Raw genomic sequence first — 20,941 nt, 5'->3', positions numbered from 1 at the left:
CTGCTCTCATCAGAAAAGCTTCAAGTTCTTTTCATTGAGTGGAGAGGTGCCGCAGCTAAAAAAGTCTCGGAACTAAAAAAGTCTCGGAAACTCACAAGCAGAGGTGGATCGGAGACACAAAACAAGGGTCAGGGAGGCCAAGCGGAGGAAACGGGTGTGAACTTGGGGGACAGTGGGTCCGGCTGGGCAGAGAGAAGGGCGAACCCCAGAGATTCAGGCAAACAGAGGGAGACCAGGCAGGAAGTGGGGCTGACGCAGCGAGAGCAGGGGCTCCTGCTGGTCAACATGGGGGGCCTGGAGTCCCAGCCTACAGGCACCTTAGGTAAATGGGAGCTTAGGAAAGTTCTCCTCGATGGGTGGGTGGGGCTGAGGACCTAACAAAGGGCTGTTCCTGCCCAGGTGACGAGGGCCTAGTGCACCGCAGGCGTGAGCTTTGCTATAGCTGGGCGGTGGCAACAAGAACAGAATGGGGGCGTGGACGGAGGCCTATTAATGTACGAGGCTTCTGATGAAATAAAATTCACATTTTAAGGCAAGACACGCAACACTTAAATAAAATTTTTTCTCTGCTCATTTGAGCCGCCTCCTTTCCCTCCACTGAACATTGTGCATCTGCATTAAGCATGAACCAGACTCCCCAGTGGCAGAAATACCTGCTCAACCACAAAGATCAATTTTTCTCCTTCTGGTGCCAGCCATGTAACTCCTTAGGAGGTAACATTCCTTTCTCAGTTCTGTAAGGGGTCATGATGATCCAACCCTGGCCTTGTAGGTGCAGAAGTCTTTGGTGGACTTTATGTACAAGGCCACTATATCATTTCCCTTGAAGACAGCGATTGGTACAGAATAGACTGGTCAGACGACCTGGGGAGATACTGGGCTGGAGTTCTCAGCTTAAATACTTACTGATGACCTTATTAATGTCACTAGCTATATTTCTGCCTATTTTACAAGATTATTGTTTCTTTTTTTAAATAAATTTATTTATTTTTGGCTGCGTTGGCTCTTCGTTGCTGCACACGGGCTTTCTCCAGTTGTGGCAAACGGGGGCTACTCTTCGTTGCGGTGCGTGGATTTCTCACTGCAGTGGCTTCTCTTGCTGCAGAGCACGGGCTCTAGGCATGCGGGCTTCAGTAGTTGTGGCACGTGGGCTCAGTAGTTGTGGCTCATGGGCTCTAGAGCGCAGGCTCAGTAGTTGTGGCACACGGGCTTAGCTGCTCTGCGGCATGCGGGATCTTCCCGGACCAGGGCCCGAACCTGTGTCCCTTGCATTGTCAGGCGGATTCTTTTTTTTTTCTTTAATATTTGAATTTTATTTTATTTTTTTATACAGCAGGTTCTTATTAGTTATCTATTTTATACATATTAGTGTATATATGTCCATCCCAATCTCCCAATTCATCACACTATCACCACCCACCCTGCCACTTCCCCCCTTGGTATCCATACATTTGTTCTCTACATCTATGTCTCTATTTCTGCCCTGCAAACCGGTTCATCTGTACCATTTTTCTAGATCCACATATATGCGTTAATATATATTAACGCATATATATATAACGTTATATATATAACGTTAATATATATGCGTTAATATAATGCGTTTTTTTCTGTCAGGCGGATTCTTAACCACTGCGCCACCAGGGAAGCCCAAGATTATTGTTTCTTTCATGACCAAATGTGTGACTGAGCCTCTGATAAAAATAATGATGACTAGAAGACCTGAAACAACTGACCTATTATATAGTTCTGTAAGATCAGGAATTTTAATAGTGTAGCTCTAGATGTGGGAAGAAGCAACAACAGGGCAATAACGGACTAGTAGGACAGGCGGCCCAAAGGCCTTGGGCTACTGTTAGTTAACAGGGTCTAGTCTGGTAACAGCACATTGAAGGGCCTATCAAGGATATCCTCACCTGACCTGGGAATGAGCATTCCTAACACCATGGGACAAATCCGTCATGAAATGCCTCCCAAACCTTGGTTGAAATTAAGGCTGAAAGGAAAGGGACTGTAACAGAGAGAATGTTGCCCACCACCCAGTTCTACAAGAATCAAGTCATTAACCACTGCAGTCGCTGACCTACCTGAAAGGAATTCAGGGTGAAGATCGCGATGAGGCACTTTGTGCTCTGGGAAAACTGGCAGAACTGGCCCTCAGAGACTTAGATATTTTCAGGAGAAAATTTTTTATGAATTTTTAATGCCTCTTCCCATACTTAGAAAAGCACTAAAACTATTAACTAAGGTAATGTGTTCCTCAAGAATAGCAATAACCTTCTACCAAGCTGGGTGCTTGGTTGCACATATCCCTTCACCAAAATCACATATATACTGGCCTCCCCTCTTTCCTCTTTTTTAATTTTTATTTTATTTATTTATTTTTATTAAAAAATTAAAAATTTTTTTATATTGGAGTATAGTTGATTTACAATGTTGTGTTAGTTTCAGGTGTACAGCAAAGTGATTCGGCTATACATACATATATATATATATTTTTTTTTTGTCAGATTCTTTTCCCATTTAGGTTATTACAGAATATTGAGTTCCCTGTGCTATATAGTAGGTCCTTGTTGGTTATCCATTTTATGTATAGTAGCGTGTATATGTTAATCCCAAACTCCTAAATTATCCCTCCCCCCTTTCCCCTTTGGTAACCATAAATTTGTTTTCTAAGTCTGTGAGTCTGTTTCTGTTTTGTCCTTCCACATCCTCCCTTTCCTCTTTGGAACAGTCCTCAGACCTTTCTGAAAGACTGTCTCTGGATTATAATCCTCAGGTTGGCTTGACTAAAAGTTTCCATTTCTATCTTAGATTGACTATTGATTTTTTTTAACAACAGTTCCAATCATTCCATATCCCCACAAATACTTATTTTCCATTTTTAAAAAATTACCACAATCCTAAGAAGTAGTTCATTGTGACTTTGATTTGCAATTTGCTAGTGACTAGTGATGTTGACCATCTTTTCATGTGCTTATTGGCTATTTGTATATCTTCTTTAGATAAATGTCGATTCAAGTCTTTTCCCTCATTTTTAATTTTTATTTTAAAATTTTATTCTATTTTTTTACATCTTTATCGGAGTATAATTGCTTTACAATGGTGTGTTAGTTTCTTCTGTATAACAAAGTGAATCAGCTATACATATACATATATCCCCTTATCTCCTCCCTCTTGCGTCTCCCTCCCACACTCCCTATCCCAACCCTCTAGGTGGACACAAAGCGCCGAGCTGATCTCCCTGTGCTATGAGGCTGTTTCCCACTAGCTATCTATTTTACATTTGGTAGTGTATATATGTCAGTGCTACTCTCTTACTTCATCCCAGCTTACCTTTCCTCCTCCCCATGTCCTCAAGTCCATACTCTATATCTGTGTCTTTATTCCTGTCCTGTCCTTAGGTTCATCAGAACCATTTTTTTTCTTTAGATTCCATATATGTGTTAGCATATGGTATTTGTTTTTCTCTTTCTGACTTAGTCTCTAGGTCCATCCACCTCCAAATAACTCAATTTCTTTCCTTTTTACGGCTGAGTAATATTCCATTGTATATATATATATATGCCGCATCTTCTTTATCAATCCGTCGATGGACCCTTAGGTTGCTTCCATGTCCTGGCTATTGTAAATACAGCTGCAATGAACACTGTGGTACATGACTCTTTTTGAATTATGATTTTCTCAGGGTATATGCCCCGTAGTGGGATTGCTGGGTCATATGGTAGTTCTATTTTTAGTTTTTAAGGAACCTCCATACTGTTCTCCATAGTGGCTGTATCAATTTACGTTCCCACCAACAGTGCAAGAGGGTTCCCTTTCTCCACACCCTCTCCAGCATTTATTGTCTGTAGATTTTTTGATGATGACCATTCTGACCGATGTGATGTGATACCTCATTGTAGTTTTTTTTATTTTTTATTTTTGCGGTCCGCGGGCCTCTCACTGTTGTGGCCTCTCCCGTCGTGGAACACAGGCTCCGGACGTGCAGGCTCAGCGGCCATGGCTCACGGGCCCAGTCGCTCCACGGCATGTGGGATCTTCCCGGACCGGGGCACGAACCCGTGTCCCCTGCATCGGCAGGAGGACTCTCAACCACTGCGCCACCAGGGAAGCCCTGCTGGACTCTTTTTTAAAAAAATTTTATTTATTTATCTGATAAGAGTAAATATATTTACTCTTATACATAAATAAATCTATTTATCTATTTTTTGCTGCGTTGGGTCTCTGTTGCTGTGTGCAGGCTTTCTCTAGTTGTGGCGAGCAGGGGCTACTTTGTTGCAGTGCGCGGGCTTCTCATTGCGGTGGCTTCTCTTGTTGCGGAGCACGGGCTCTAGGCACACAGGCTTCAGTAGTTGTGGCACATGGGCTGAGTAGTTGTGGCTCACGGGCTCTAGAGCGCAGGCTCAGTAGTTGTGGTGCACGGGCTTAGTTGCTCCACAGCATGTGGGATCTTCCTGGACCAGGGCTCGAATCTGTGTCCCCTGCATTGGCAGGCAGATTCTTAACCACTGTGCCACCAGGGAAGTCCCTGTGCTGTTGGATTCTGTTTGCTAGTATTTTATTGAGGATTTTTGCATCTTTTGCCCATTTTTTAATTGGGACATTTGCCCATTTTTTAATTGGGACATCTTTTTGTGGCTGAGTTGTAAGCTCTCTCTGTTTTTCTGGACACTAGACTCTTATCAGATGCATGATTTGCAAATACTTTCTCCCATTCTGTAGGTTGCCTTTTCAACGTATACATATATCCCCATATCTCCTGCCTCATGTCTCCCTCCCACCCTTCTTGGTGGTCACAAAGCACCGAGCTGATCTCCCTGTGCTATGCAGCTGCTTCCCACTAGGCAGTCTTTTTTTCAAAGCACTCTGAATATCTCATCCCACCATGCTTTCTGATGAGAAATCAGTTGTTCATCTTATTGAGACCATTGTACAAGACTGGCTTGCTTCTCTTTGCTGCTTTCATGATTCTCTGCCTTTTGATGGTTTAACTGTGATATGTCTGGGTGTGGATTTCTTTGAGCCTCCTGGTTATGTACATGAGTGGGTTTTTTAAAAATCAAATTTGGCACGTTTTGGCCATTATTTCTTTAAATATTCTTTCTTCCGTCTGGGACTCCCATTACGTCTGTTGGCCCACTTGATGGTCCACAGATCTATGAGGCTTTGGCGTTTTCTTTTTTTTTTTTTTAATACTTCCTAGTTCTTTATTGCTAATGATCTATGTGGTGAGAAGTTGGTCTCATACTTTAGTTTTTTAGATATGGTTTCCATTAGTTATTTAAACATATTTAAAATAGCTGATTTCGTCTTTTTTTGTTTGTTTGTTTGGCCACGCCATGTGGCATGCGGGATCTTAGTTCCCCAACCAGGGATTGAATCCATGCCCCCTGCATTGGGAGCGTGGAGTCTTAACCACTGGACCGTCAGGGAAGTCCCCTGATTTAAAGTCTTTTAAAAAGTAACTCTAATGTCTGGGCTTCCTCAGAACAGTTTCTACTGACTGCTTTTTTTCCCCTGAATATGCTTTGCTTCTTTGCATATTTTGTAATTTTTTTTCCTGAAAAACTAGACATTTTAAATGCTATGATGTGACAACTCTGGAAATCAGACACTCCCTGCCTTACCTGAGCTTATTGCTGCTGTTTGCTGGTTTAGCAAATTTCTTGAACTAATTTTGTAAAGTTTGTGTTATTTGTCATATGTGGTCAGTTAAGTCTCTACTCAATTAGCTTAGTGGCCAGTTAATGAGCTGAAAGAGATTACTTAAATGCCTTGAATCTCAGCCTTTACTGAGAGGCTCTGCGTGTGCTGAAACATGTCTTCAGTGCCCTGGAAGGCAGTTTCCAATTTTGCCTTGGCCTCCAGCCTACACTTCTTCCTTGTGCATAGCCTCGAGGTCAGCCAGAGGTGAGAGCTCAGGGCCTTGTCAGTTCTCTCTTGGACGTGTGCACAGCCCTGTGCATGCACAAGGCCTTCTAGATTCCCCAAAATATGCTGAAGCTTTTGAAAGCCCCCCTATGAACATCTCATTCCACAACCGCTTTTTAATTTTTTTGCACCCTCTGCCCATCATAAGGGCCAGCAACATCCAAATCCTTTCAGAGGGAAGCCAAGGGTAGATAGTAATTCAAGGTAATAGATGATGCACCATAGAAAATGTCCTGGTATAAAATTATTCCTTTCACGTAAGCCTTGGCAATCAGACCCAAACAATCCCTGACATGTCATTTCATGGGTAGGAGCAATGGGAATGTCCATTATCTCAGATATGATGTGAGGTTTCCCACAAATACGCTGCCACTCCAGCTTCACCCTCAGCCTCGACAACCAGAAATAACTGAGGCTATAGGACCTCTCACTGGAAGGTTCTGTGACTCTAAGTAAATCCCTTAAATTACATCAAAGAACCCCCAGGTCACCCAGGAAGAAAAACTTGTCCGTACATCACAGATGAAGGGTTAGACCCCAGGTACCCCAACTCTTCTGAGGCAAACGCCAGGCCACCATCTCACTCTCCTCTCCCCGACAGCAGACGCCCAGCCCAGCACCAAGTCCTAGCCACTTCACCTCTAAAATCTGAAGTCTCGCCTCTCCTGTTCATCTGCAACACCACCACCTTCAGCTAAAGCACACAGAGACTCCCAAGGTAGAGAGAAGTATTCCTTCCATCTCTGTTCACTCCTCACCTCTCTCCTTCAGTCTCTGCCCCACATCATGCTGCGTGGCTTTATTCTGATATCTGCCCGTCAACTAGCCTCTCGGCCTCCAGTCTCACAGTGGCCCATCTCAACATCACCCACTGCAAGAGGGAGGATGAATCACGGGACTCTCACTTTAGAAACTGCAGCAGAATCCCCACTGCCTGCAGGACAGAGCACCCCCATCTCTCCTGCTTTGCCCGCTAGCTGCTTCTTATACTCCCTACAGGTACAGTCATAGTGGAGGACCACAACCTCCCAGAAGGAGCAACACTCTTCCAGTTCCATGCCTTTTCACACATTTTCCTCTCAAAGTGAACTTTTACAGCTGGCCAAATGCAGCTTTAAGGCCCCCTCTACTGTGGGCCCTCCCTGACTTAGGGTATCATCTGACACCCCCGCAGCACTCTCTTCAAATGTCTGACAGTTGGCTAAGTACTAAAATCCTGCAGCCCCACCTTCTCTACTGGGCTATGGAAGACCGATCAATGGCCCAGATTGGCTAATAACAATCTAAGACCAAACACCCTACGGTTGTCTAATATCTGAGGACTGGATTAGGAATGAAAAAAGAAACCGTGGCAGACAGTTGCTGTTTTCATTATAAAAGGACATGGGTTAGCAACATTCCACTAAAACTCTTAAAATAGAGACCCCCAAACTTCATCCTATAAACTTATAGGTTCTAAGTAGTTCTACTAAAAATCCTCAACAATTCACTTCTTAAAACTGTGCCAGAAATAATTTATAGATTTAGTATTAGTAACCTGATGGGATACAATAGCTGATGAGGCAAAGTTGCATTTAAATACTTATATGATCCGGGACTTCCCTGGTGGCGCAGTGGATAAGACTCCATGCTCCCAATGCAGGGGGCCCGGGTTCCATCCCTGGTCAGAGAACTAGATCCCATGTGCATGCCGCAACTAAGAGTTTGCATTCCACAACTAAGGAGTCCATGAGCTGCAACTAAGGAGCCCTGGAGCCATAACTAAGGAGCCCGCCTGCTACAACTAAGACCCAGTGTAACCAAATAAATAAATATTAAATAAATAAATAAATACCTATATGATCCAAAGTTTGGATTTCTTTGTAACCTCTACTTCTTTCAGTCTGGGACCTACTTCTCCTGCCTTACACCTACATCAACTTAAATATTAGGCCTTGATGGTCTGTTAGGCCAGGCCCTGAAGGCAGCCAAAGCTCACCCGGGCCGAGATGCCAAGAGGAGCAGTCCCTCTGGGTATTCACCCATACGGCAGTGGATGGCCCAGTGCCCCATGAGACCGGCGTGTCCATCCAACATCTTGGTGGGCTCGGAGTCACCTCATGCTCCGGGGTAGACTGTGGTCTCTGTCACCAGGGCAATGGTGCTCGCAAAGACCCATTTCCATAAATCCCCCTTTCCACCATTGTCTGAGACTTCGCTTTACTCTTTGTCTCAATATTAAGGATCTGAAGCGTCTTCCCAGCTAGTATTTAATGTGAGGGAGATTAGAGAAAGATAAATTAAAAATTAGAAAGACAGGTTCTACACTCTTAATTCTGTATCTTTCTATTACTTTAAGATGTACTACTTACAGCGAATCTGATTAAGAGGAAAAAGAAAATGTCTCGAGTAGTAATTAACCACGTTAACTTCTAAATATTGACAAGAGCCTCCTAGGCATTACCTCCTTCTCAGAAGAGTGTAAAAGTGTGTCAGTATTTATACTCACGTTAGAAAATATGTTGAAGGACTTCCCTGGTGGCGCAGTGGTTAAGAATCTGCCTGCCAATCCAGGGGACACAGGTTCGATCCCTGGTCCAGGAAGATCCCACATGCCACGGTGCAACTAAGCCGGTGCACCACAACTACTGAGCCTGTGCTCTAGAGCCTGCGAGCCACAACTATTGAGCCCATGTGCCACAACTACTGAAGCCCGTGCACCTAGAACCTATGCTCCACAATGAGAGAAGCCACTGCAATGAGAAGCCTGCACGCTGCAACTAGAGAAAGCCCGTGCACAGCAACGAAGATGCAACACAGACTAACATAAATAAATAAATAAATAGATTAATTTAAAAAAATCACTTCTGTGGTGTGATGCCCAGGGTGTGGCAGTCATTTAAAAAAAGAAAAAAAGAATAAAGCAATTTTATGGCCTTTAAATTCCACCTGCATAAAGTAGTCAGACACAGAAACAAAGGCTGGGCTGCAAGTGCAACTCCAGGATAGGGCTGCCTTCTGGGGTCAAACAGCCCAGGCTCAGGGGAAACATCCTCCAGCTGGAAACCTGGTCAAGCTGTCCTCAGACTGGCTAAAAATAACTTGTTTTACATGCAGTACAAACTATCTAGCATCACAACAAAAAACAAAACAAGGACCAAACCCCTTTGGGAATCAACCTCAGGACTGAGGTCCTGGCGGTGAAGGGGTCCCGCCACAAGGGGGCGCCATCCACTGCCCTGCGCGCCCACCTGAGCCCGGCCACCTGCTTGGCTGGCAGCAGCCTGCACCCCACGTGCCTCTAAAAATGAAGGGAAAGAGGTAACATTTGTGAAGAGAAGCACACACGAATGCTCAGAGGACAGTGTTTCCTAATAACAGCAGGAATATCACACTTGGGCCGTGATACAAAGTCACAAACTAGGGGCACGAAGACCCCAGTCACACATTCATGTTTTGTGTTTACAACTCTAAAAATATAAAAACCACCCTTAGCTTGGGGTCTAAGTCTGCTGATCCCGCAGGCAGAGTATTAATATTCCATGAAAACAGCAGCAGTGAGGGATTCTACCCGACTTCAGGCTCTTTGGGTCAAGGGTGAAAATGCATCTCTGAAAATATCCACCAAGAATCCATCAGTGGACGGTCTGAAGGGCCCAGGGTGAGCGAGTCTGCTCGGACGGCTCCAGAAGGAACTCTCAACCAGGTGGGAGCGGGCTGCAAAGCAGAGCTTTTAAACAAGAGCCCGATGGACTTCCCCGGCCGTCTAGTGGTTAGGGCTCCGTGCTTCCACAGCAGGGGACGTGGGTTCGATCCCTAGTCGGGGAACTAAGATCCTGCATGCAGCGTGGCGTTGCCGAAAACAAGAAAGAACCTTGTTCCCCCACGAGCCCTCAGCCAACATGGGCGCCCGTGATCGTCCAGGCTCAGACCCCCACCCCCACAAGTTCACACCAGCCCCCATGGAACAGCCCGGGCTTGTGAAACAGTAACAGTGTAATTCAGTTACCTGTGTAATGCTACCTTGTATTTAAAAAAATACTTTTTTAAAGACAACTTTGCTCACTTTGGTGTGGCCTCCATTTGCCAGCAACATGTACTACAGGGTCCAGGATCCTCCTGTGGCCACAGGGTTGCAGTAAGAACAGGAGAAAAGCCTTAAAATGACATCATATTGGTCCTACCGCCTCACGCTTCCTTGTGCAAAAGAAAACAGCAAAAAAAAAAAAAGAAAAGAAAAAGAAAACAGCGCCGCACGTGGTTCCAGCTGCAGCAGCTCATGTGAACACGGAGAGAAGAGGAGCAGCCGGGCAGCTGGAGGCGGGCCACGCTGCCCTCCCAGAATGGGAGCTACTCACAGAGCCCCCGGGGACCGAGATGCAGTGAGATGGGAAGCCCACTTCAGGGCATGATCCAAGCACAGATGACAACCAAGTCACTGTGCCTCCCCTGAAACACAAAGAGCCCCCGCTTGGCTAAAATGAGTGGCTGCTGTCTCTTCACCCATCCCAGCTTCACACTCTCCAGTCTGCCCCCACCGCACCCCACCACCGCCATAGGGAGGGTTCCTGAGATGCCCAATCAGAGAATCACTCCCCTCTCTGACAGCGTCCAAGCTACAGCAAACTCTGGCTTCCTTAGACTGTCCCCCAGACTACCCAACGGAAGCCCAGATCCCATCAAAGCTTCTTCTTAACACCCTCCTACCCAGGCCCACCCTCCATGGTGCTCCTGGTGGTCTCTGGCTGGAGGGACGGACAACATGCAGATGCCGTGTTCTCTCTGCCCCCATGCCCACACCCCAGGAGAGCCACATGTTAAAGGGCCCAGGAGACCAACAGGCTGGGCATCGCGAGACCCGTGGAGCACACCAAGCAGCAAACAGCACACTAGACAGGGTCTCTCGACAATACTGTAAAAACAGAAAACGCAGAGGAGCCAAAAGTATCATTAAGAGTTCAGGAAGTTTAATAACTTCAATTAAACTTAAAACAGTTTACAATGCTTACACTACATGTTCAAAAAAATAGTGACAAGAAATAGAGCTGATAACAGACAAAAGATCATTTCAAATAAAAGTTATTCAGCTATTTCTTTTTGAACAGAAAGGTCTTCACTTCCAGATGTCCCTCTACCTACTGAAATGACCAAGTAGACCCTCTTTCTGTAAAAAAATAGAAGCAACGCAAAGCTAATATTTGGCCTTCACAAATTTTAGGTCCAGAAAGTGCTTTCACTTTTCAAAGTAAGGATAAAGGTTTCACGTAAAACACTAGCAAGCCCAGTATATACATAATCCTTTCAGTTCCTGAATCCTGGCAGTAGGGAAAGATTCTATGTCCTCAGAGTTAACTAGATTTCAAGCACCTGAGACCCCAAGTCCAGGGAAGTGAAATTCTACTAATGCCTGACGGCCCCGTCATTGGCACATTTCCCAAGTGAAGCAGGATCTGGATGCACACTCCAAGCTGCCTGGACAACCTCCCTCCCCCCCATCACCCAACCTTCCCCTCTGAGGTCAAGAGTGCCTGCAGGGCGAGGCATGGCGCTCCCTCCCTCGCATGCATCTGGACGTAGGGGTGAGGGCACCCAAGCTCAGGGCCTCTTACTGAACAGGACGCGCAAGACACAGCTTCTGCTAAAACTTCTTGAGTTTAATGCTATTGATGACACTTTGCTGTGAGTGTGTGACGCTTGTTCAATATAAAAGGTAACAAAGCAGTGAGGTAAATGACTTTCTGAACATCTGTCAGGAGTACCTTCCAGAGGCTGGATGCACGGTGGCTCTGTCTGCAGACTGGCCGTGCAGCAGGTGCCGTGGGTCACTCATGCCAGCGTTCACCACCTCTGCCGGCTCGTCCTGGGCACATGGAATCCTGCCAGGTCCCATGGTCAGTATGCTGAAGCCAGCGTCAGCTGGATTAAGTCCCAGGTTTTGGAGCTAAACAGAAAAGAAGCATTTGATTAAAGTAAGTTTTTCCTCTCTGAAACAGATCAGATCTAGACCAGATAAGGGATCACAGCAAGTGACTACTGGAGGCCAATGAGAACATGCGTCTCTATGCCTTTAACAGGTACAGCCAGCACAGCAGCAACAGGCTTCCAGGAGCCCGCAACCCTGAGGGGCTGAACACACGGGAACGCACAGGAGTAAGGATGACAGCAGTAGGGAGGAGCCCGGTCATGACCATGGCGAGCCGGAGGGAAGGAGGCCTTGGGGACGGGCCCAGAAACTGGCTTCCCCAAAGGAAGCAATAACAAAGACCCTCCCAAGAGCTTTTGCTTAAAGCATTCCCCTGCATGTCACAATGTCTAAATCTACTTCCTTGGGGCTTCCCTGGTGGTGCAGTGGTTAAGAATCCGCCTGCCAATGCAGGTGACATGGTTCAAGTCCAGGTCTGGGATGATCCCACATGCGTCAGAGCAACTAAGCCTGTGCGCCACAACTACTGAGCCTGCGCTCTAGAGCCCGCGAGCCACAACTACTGAAGCCCAGGCGCCTAGAGCCTGTGTTCTGCAACAAGAGAAGCCACCACAATGAGAAGCCCGTGCACCGCAAGGAAGAGTATCCCCCGCTCAACGCAACTAGAGAAAGCCCGCACGCAGCAACAAAGACCCAACGCAGCCAAAAATAATAAAATAAATAAATTAAAAAATACATATATTAAAAAAATTAGTGATTTGAGTCCAGTTCCTCACGTAAGAGCTTATACACACATTCGTGGCAGTGGGAAAAGTCCAGTACCTCACAAACATAAGATGGTGTCTTAACATCTGGGAACCATGGACGCAAAAATTAGCCAGAGACCATTAGAACCAGAACAAATGAAGACGGTGGTTCTAGCCGGGTGGGATCCTGCAGTCTCTGGAGACAGGCAGGGACAACTTTAACTCCAACGACTCGAGAACCCTGAGGGCTGGGGCCCGGGATGCTAAACACAGCACAACCCCACACAGAGTACCAGATACCCCTGAGTTTTACTCCACGTGCAAAAAGAGTCCCGAGATGCGGTTTTCCATTAGTCAGTAGAAATAACCAAGGACTCTGATTCCCAGAATAATCAGTCTGGTAGGTAACCAAGCTACACATTTAAACAGCCCGTATCAGAGTTAATAAAAGTAGACAAGGGACCTCCCCAGCAGTCCAGTGGTTGGGACTCTGCCTTCCAATGCAGGGGGCACAGGTTCGATCTCTGGTCGGGGAACTTAAATCCCACATGCTGTGTGGTGCAGCCAAAAATTAAAAAAAAAAAAAGGCACTCTCACAATCATTTCGGTTCTCTAGACCTGCGATGAAACGAACCCAAATTCGAATCTGACGCTGAGGAAAACATAAAAGCAACTGCGCATCTGACTGTCCTGTGGCTGCTCTACTGAAGGGACCGCAGTCTGGCCGGCAGGGCCGCAGCTGTGCTCACACAAGTGGCTGGTGACAACACTAGCTTCTCGTGTCAAAGAGCCAGACGCCCCACAGGGTCAACACCTGGGCTGTCACCTCTGGGCCTGTTCCTTCTGCGTCTGTCTCCTCCCCAGGCTCACTCACTGCCGATCCCAGGGCCCAGAACACGGATGTTATATAATTAATTGGTAGAGAGGTTACTTGTTCTAGGCAGTCAAGAAAATATGCAGTTTAAGAAAATATATTTCAAACTTATTAGCAAGCCTTTTCCTATGTTAGAGGAAGCTCTGTAAATGAGGGCCTATGAAAAAACGGTGATACTAAGGTCTTTTCTGGAACTTAGCTAAATTTTAGGACTAGGTTAGTTCAGGATAGTTTAAAAGTTACATTTTTAGTGCATTACAGACTTCTCTCAAATTACACCACAGTAAGTTTTCTCTATTTTAAAACCAATGCATAAGACCCTATATTTATCCCTGTTAAATGTCATCTACTTGGATCCCAGGCTGTCAAGATCTGCTTGGATTCTAATTTTGCCCCTGAACTTCGCCATCCCAGCTCCGTGGCGCCATTCCTCAGCCAGCCCAGGGGGATGGTCACCTCCCCTGCACAGAGGGTGCAGCGGGCCTCCAGCAAGAGAGGTGGCAGAAGAAAATGAACAGGCTAAAAGCAGAGAAGGAGGGGAAGCAGCAAGGGAAAGAAAAATCAGGACGAGCAGGGAGGCGAGGACACATTTCCAGGACGGGGTGACAGGGAGCCAACAACTACCATCACAGGGGATGTTAGTAAGCAATTCTGTCAAATACATGCTGGGATCTGTATGTGATTTTTTCCCCCCCTTGGCCACACCGTGCGGCATGTGGGATCTTAGTTCCCCGACCAGGGATCGAATCCACGCTCCTGGAATTGGAAGTGCAGAGTCTTGACCACTGGACCGCCAGGGAAGTCCCAGTACAATATGTGATTTCAAAAGAAATCTTCAAACCGTGTTAAGTTACAAAAGCAAAGGCCAGGAGAATATTTTTACTGTAATTCTTTTAATCATTTTTTTGAAAATATAATGCTTTCCTTAACCGTTTCTGATGGGGAGAGAGACCCCCCTGGTTGCACAGTTTCCATTCATACTTTTTATTTGGGACAATTCTTCCATGCACACATATTACTTTAAAGTCTGTTCCAAATACTTCTGCCCCAGCTACAGGACGCTGAGGAGCCTGGGGAAGCTTGGCTAAGATCACGTGGGACATGACACCTCCACCGACCCAACAAAACTCAAAGAGCACTGGGAAGCATGTGCGGTTTGGGGATCTTGAACATTTAAAATTGTTTTTCCAAAGATGCCCGACTCTAATCCATCTGATACTCGGTCACTCACCTGCCACACACTCACTTTGTAAACAAGAAAGTCAGACGCAAATGATCAGCCCAGCGTCTACCTCCAGTATAAGGACAATCAGTCCGCCAACAGGTAAAATTTAACAGCTTACACAAGACCTTACAAAAAGCTTCATATAAACGTAGAACAACAATTCTAGGACACAGTAAACCCACTGTTGTGCGTCTTAGAATCTGAAAAGTGGCAGAAATAGAGACACAGATGGAGAGAACAAACGTATGGACACCAAGGGGGGAAAGTGCGGGGTGGGGTGGGGTGGTGGGATGAATTGGGAGACTGGGATTGACATATATACACTGGTATGTATAAAATAACTAATAAGAACCTGCTATATAATAAATAAATAAATAAAAGAAAAAGAAAAAGAATCTGAAAAGCGAGGCAGCAACATAAACCAAGCGTGTTCTGGGCAGACATGTCCTCCCCAGAGCCCTGCCAGCACACTTGGATGCTCAACGTCTTCAGTTCAAGCTCAGACCCCATGTGAAAAAGGCTTCGAACATCAACCTCTCTAACTATGAATAATGACTAACCTCTAGAAGACTGGTTCTCAGCTTCCTCTGGAGGCAACGCCACAGCGCAGAGACTCGGATTTCCACCCGAGGTGGCCCCGCCGGGTGCTGTGAAGTCCCAGCCGCGCCCAGAGGCGCTAATCAAGACCAGAGACTGTCGGGCTCCTGAAACTTACACGGGTTCCCTTGGTCAAGTCCGCGTCTGTTAAGAGCATCACCTCTGAGCTCCAATATCAGACCCTGAGGGACCAGTCTGTATGCCTCTGTGGGGGATCTGTGCCACGTTTCAAAACTCACACACCAGCAGCTGCTTCCTGACTCAGCCGGGAGAGAATTCTTGGAGCGCTGAACAGAAATTTTCTGCCACTGAACGGTCCAGCCAGTCTTCTTGTGAATCAAGGCATACCCAGTTCTTAGCCCTTCAGTTTTTTTGCCGTTCTCGGATATCACAAACAGCAACCGCCTTCAAACTCAGGTATCTGATTTTGTTTTAAGTTCAGATAGTACTTACGAGAAATGTTTCTGCAGCACCAGTCCGCCCCTCCAAACTAGGGTGACAGGATAAATAAAGCAAAATAACTCGCCACTGTCTGAAACCCAAGTGGAGGGAACACCTTATTAGGATGCAAGAGACGTAACACGTGTGGCCTCTGCCCACTGCGCTCTGGAGAAGCTGACCATAGAGTAACGGTTCCTGCACATGTATTTGTTTCCCCACCGACCGTTATAAAAGTATTGTTTTTCCTCTGGGGAAAATCATGTGGAACAAACTAAATTTAAAAACAGAAAAAAAATATTGTTACAATTATATCACCTGTAAAGTATCTAGAATTATTTTTCTATAGGTGACACAGAAACCAAGATCTAGAGGAAACACAGTTTAAATGAATAGAACTGATATTTTATAGTCACAAGTCTACATCCTCCACTTCCTAATATTGTACAACTGGAGAACCGATGTCCACTCTCTTAAAGGATTTTTGGTCTGGGGAACGATCAGGTGGGGTGAAGGGCCCCAGGGGAGCAAGCTGGGGGCCCGGAAAAGCCCACGAACCGCGTCACCAGACAGTCCTCGTGATACCTGATCGGTCACCGACTATCCAAACATCTTATTAGGAAATCGCTTTCACTCCTTCACGGATCTGAGGGCCTGCTTGGCCCCGGGCAGTGGGTTCCTGTGCTCGCAGGCCCGAGGGAGAGCAGCGACCACACTACGGGATGGGGCGTCCTCAGGGAAGCCCCCAGAGCACGGGCGCGGAGAGGGGGCCCCTCACCCTGAAGGTCAGGGCCGGCCTGGGGCGGGGGCGTCGTCTGAGCAGAAACCAGAGGCTAAGCAGCTGGTGGCGGGGAAAGAGGGGGCGAGGGGGGAGCGTGTTTTGCAAAGAGGCAGCAGCACGTGCCGAGGCTCACGGGCTAGCGTGGGGGCTGCAGAGAAGGTGCTGGAGGACATGTGGGGGGGCGGCGAGAGGGTCTTCCCGGGGCCCCGCATCCTCACCCCGGGGCGACGGGGCCGCTCACCAAGGGACTTGAAGCGGACGGCTGTCCTCTGGGAAAACGCCTCTGCCCGGGTGCTGGGCAGGGACCCGGTGCAAGGCCGGAGAACGAAACCCAGGGACAGAGTCGGCGCCGCCCCCACCCAGGGAGGAGCGCGAAGCCCAGGAAGGACACTCGGGCCCGAGGGCCGAGCAGCCCCCGCTGTCCGCGCACCGGGAGGCGACATGTGGTCGGACCTTCGTCCTCCGCCCGCGTCCAAGTCTGAGCCCCGGGGGTTTTCTAGCCCGCGAACGCCGGGCGGCCCGCACGCGCGGCACCCGCGCCCCCACCGCACCGGGCTGGGGTCTGGGGTCGGCGGTGCCCTCTGGGACCCTCAGGCGGCTGGGACGCGGCCGAAGGACCGAGCGCGACCCATCCCCGCGCAGCTCCCGGATCTCACCTGGAAGGTCCTGAGAGAAGCGCACAAGCCGGCGGACAGGGAGGGACGGAGCCCCCACCGGAGACGCGCATGCGTACTAATTGGGGCGCGCATGCGCACTGATTGGAGCACGCCGCGACGACTCTTCCCGCGCTCCCTCCGCCCGCGCTCCCTCCGCCGGCCGCCCGGGGTGGGGGCGGGGGGGTCTGCGAAAAATAATCCCGGGTGTGGCTGCCGGTCCTCTCAGTCCCCCGAGCAGGAACGAGTCTGCGCTGCCCCGCCGGTGCCCAGGGAAGGTGAAGGGGTCCCGGGTTGACCCCCGGCAGGTGTGCGCGGGAAGGTGAAGGGGTCTCGGGCCGACTCCTGGCCGTGCCCAGGTCAGGTGCGCGCGGACAGACTAGGCACGGGCTGCACTCAGCAAGTTCCCCGAGTGACGGGGTTCCATGCGGGAGAAGCCCAGTTCCGGCGCCCTTCCCTTGAGCCCTCCATGTGCAGAGAAAGGGCAGAGGGGGAAGGTCTGGACAGTTGAGTTCAGGGGCATTTTTAAAATTCAAGCACAGATGGGCCAAAAACACCAAGAAAGGAGTCTCGGAATTACGTGTGATGTGTTTACATGCAAGGCGCTCCTAAACATATTTCCTGGCTTTGCATGTAAACATTTCTGAACACTGTTGGGTCAGAACATCGGTGCGGAGAGCTGAGAGGTCGCAAAGCAGCAGGTGGGCCACCGAAGGCGCGACGGTCACCTGGGTGGCCGGTGGCTGCACATCTGTAGTGGCAGGTCCGGCACGGAAAGCACACCTGGTTCGCCCAGCGGTCATTGTTTCCCGAGGCACCTTTTGAAGGTGTTTTGCACACAGGTGGCTCGGCTGCATACAAGATGTTCGTCAGGAAAGGGAAGGCCTGAGCTGTCTGCGTTCCCACGCTCGGGGTAACCGATCTCCTCTGCGCTCCGCCTTGCTCCCCGGTAATTTTAAGAAATGAATAGGACACCGTGAATAACACAGTGATGGTGCAATTATTTGCACAACAGCTTCACAATCTAGCAGCCAAAAATATGTTAAAGAAGAAAACAGACTATTCACTTTCAAATTAAATCTCTTTCCAGTGTTAGCCGAGACCTCTGCAGACTGCAGGTTCCACGTCTGCAGCCTCATCAGCTAACAATATGGACTCTGACTGTGGGTAGTACTACATTTCCCAAATCTCTCTATTTTGGCAGTAATGCCTATGATCCCAAGCACCCTTCACCCCGAACACTATATAAAGTCTTTAGTATTTGTAGTATTTCATTCCCTAAATCCCCACCCTTCCCCCCACCCCACCCCTCCTCCCACCCCCAGGGCTTTTGGAGATCAAAACTAAAAATGTACAACCTAGAAGAAAGGAATTTTAGGAAAATTGTAGTTAAGCAAAATGACAGGATTGTTAATAAGTCAGGACCTCGCCCAGTGTCTTTCCGTGTAAAGGAACTAAACGTCTGATTTGAAAAGGATTCTAATAACCTCACTGCTGGTAACTTGCCAAGTAATCCTGAAAAAAATCTTTAAATCCTTTGTGATGATTTCCCATCTTCACAATAGAAATGATGAGCTCCCACAACTCAATAAGATCAACAACCAAATAGAAAAATGGTCAAAAACATGAAAAAATAATGCATAGAAAAGAAATACGACTGATTCTTAAACATGAAAAATAAGAACCTAACTTCACTCATAAGCAAAAGGCAAATTGTAGCTATCCTACAGTTATTCTTGCAGACCTCCATCCTACAAATAAAACTCTAAGGAAAATAAGCTCATGTTAAAAAATAATAATAAAATTTAAAAAAAACACTCAAGGAAACAAGTCACCACAAGAAAGAACAAGGAAAACCAAGAGACAGATACTGTCACAGAGGGTGAGAAAATGAACTCATCACAGACTTTAAATTACTATATTTAATGTATTTAAAGAGCTAAATGGCAAACTTAAAAATACACGTGGGAAAGAAACTGTAAAGAATGACCAAGCAGATTTGAAAAAGAACCAAATAGACATTCTAGAAATGCAAAATGTAACAGTATAGTAAAGCCTTGGCGTAACATTCTAAGTGGGTCCAAAATATCTAATCATGTTGTTGTCAGTGAATAAAATGAGACTAGAGGAGGGAAGGTTGGGAATTCTGTCCGTCAGAATCCAGCCCGGTGACAGAAACCACACCAGCTGCTTGAACAGAGGGAACACAATGTAAACAAGAGGTAAGGGAGAGCTGGAAGGGTAGGACCAGAACCCAGGTGGTGGTGGAGGGGCAGGTGTAGGAAGGGCCATGCCCCCAGAGCTCGGGGTGAATGGGAAGAACCTGGAAACATTGCATCTTTGAAGAAGGGTCTGCAGAGCTGGAACTCAGCCCCTGGGGGGAGGAGGTGGACGGCTGGGGCCAGAGTTTCCAATCCTAGAGGAGGGGTCCCCAGAGGCTGGGATACAGACCTCGGAGGAGGAGGTGCGTTGAGGCTGGTTCTGCAAGTCTTGGAGAAACTGCAGCCTGGCTTCAGCCTCTTGGGCGGGAAGACTGCTCTGCCTGGTGAAGAGGTGGGGCTGGGGCGATGCCTCTGGGATCAGAGCCCGCAGGCGCCTTCCAGCGCCCCTAGGCGGAGGCCGACTGTACATCTGCCAGCGGGTTTCAGAGCCTCAGCCCCAGCACCACATGGCCGTTTATGGAAGGGGGAAGGAAGGGAGAGCTGAAAAACAGAAGACGATAACGGGCACAGAAAACGTGTCATAGCCAAATCCAAGTTCTCGCGGGCTTTCCAATACGTGAAATTAAACCGTCCCTGGAGAACTTCCGTTTCCGGAAAGCAGCAGAGAACCAACAAGGCGGTGACTGACAACTGGGCCAACATCCAGGAAACAGAGGAAGTGAGCAAGGTTATCCGGGTATCAGGGATGCTTCTCCTGAGGGGCGTTAGCCAGTTCCAGAGCAGGGCCAAGAGGGAAGCAGCACCTTTAACACCCTCGCAGCCCTGGGAGGACAAGGTTTGGAGTCTGGGAACCACCACGGAGGTACCCTCATGTGGTATTTTGGACCCCAGGTTGTTTGGGACTCCGTTCAAATAATGTCAGTCCTTGCCAGCGGCAAATATAGGTTCTCTCGGGAGAGAGAGTACCTCATGATAGAGTTCAAATTATTTCTACAGTTGTTCATGTGCAGTGATCAGCATTCAGTCAGGAATAAGCAGATGTCCAAGGAGAGAAGATAAATGACTGTAAACGAAGAGTAACAAACCTGCAGCGGGTCCAGATAACAGACTTTTTACAAAGACTTAAAGGGCTATGCTTTATATGGTAAGAGGATGAAAGACAAGATTGAGAACCTTATCACTGACCTGCAAACTATGAAAGAAGAACCAACTGGACGTTCTAGAACTGAAAAATGTAACTGAAACTGAAAATTCAATGGATAGTGTTGTTGGTAGGTTACACACAGCTGAAAGAGACAAGTAATGAAGGTGGAGTTAGGTCAGAAGAATATACCCAAACTGAAGCACAGAGAGAAGAGGGTAGAAGATACATAATACAGTAAGACAGCCTGACCTTCATGGAATTGGGGTCCTAGAAGTGGAGAGAATAGGCAGAAGCAGTGTCTGAAGAGATAAAGGCTTGAAGTCTTCTTAAAATTGATGGAATACGTCAAGCTTCAGGTTCCAGAAGCCTTACAGATTTCATTCATAATTCATAAAAAACAAACCACACTTAGGCATATCATAGTAAAACTGCTGAAAACTTAAAAAAAAATCTTAAAAGCAGCCATACTGAAAAAAAAATCACTT

The 20,941-nt window shown here is 47.5% G+C and overlaps 1 protein-coding gene across 5 annotated transcripts in view; it reads right to left on the bottom strand.

Annotated features, from left to right (window-relative positions):
• Positions 1–19,802, bottom strand: part of SLC25A1 (solute carrier family 25 member 1) — a 34,048-nt gene extending 14,246 nt beyond the window's left edge. For 2 of the 5 annotated variants that reach the window (XM_070047003.1, XM_030836387.2), the window contains exons 1-2: positions 17,154–17,269; positions 11,673–11,854 (exon numbers count right to left, since the gene is read on the bottom strand). The gene's annotated coding sequence lies outside the window, so the exon portion shown is untranslated. Of the gene's footprint in view, positions 1–11,672; positions 11,855–15,241; positions 15,991–17,153; positions 17,270–19,601 lie in introns of those variants that run through there. The other 3 variants (XM_060310721.1, XM_060310723.1, XM_070047004.1) reach the window with 3 other exon arrangements.
• Positions 19,803–20,941: the final 1,139 nt, after the last annotated feature.

The sequence above is a fragment of the Globicephala melas genome, chromosome 13 (assembly GCF_963455315.2).
Source record: "Globicephala melas chromosome 13, mGloMel1.2, whole genome shotgun sequence".
NCBI lineage: Eukaryota > Metazoa > Chordata > Mammalia > Artiodactyla > Delphinidae > Globicephala > Globicephala melas.
Note: the sequence above shows the minus strand (reverse complement) of the source record. Positions and strands in the feature narration are given on the sequence as shown.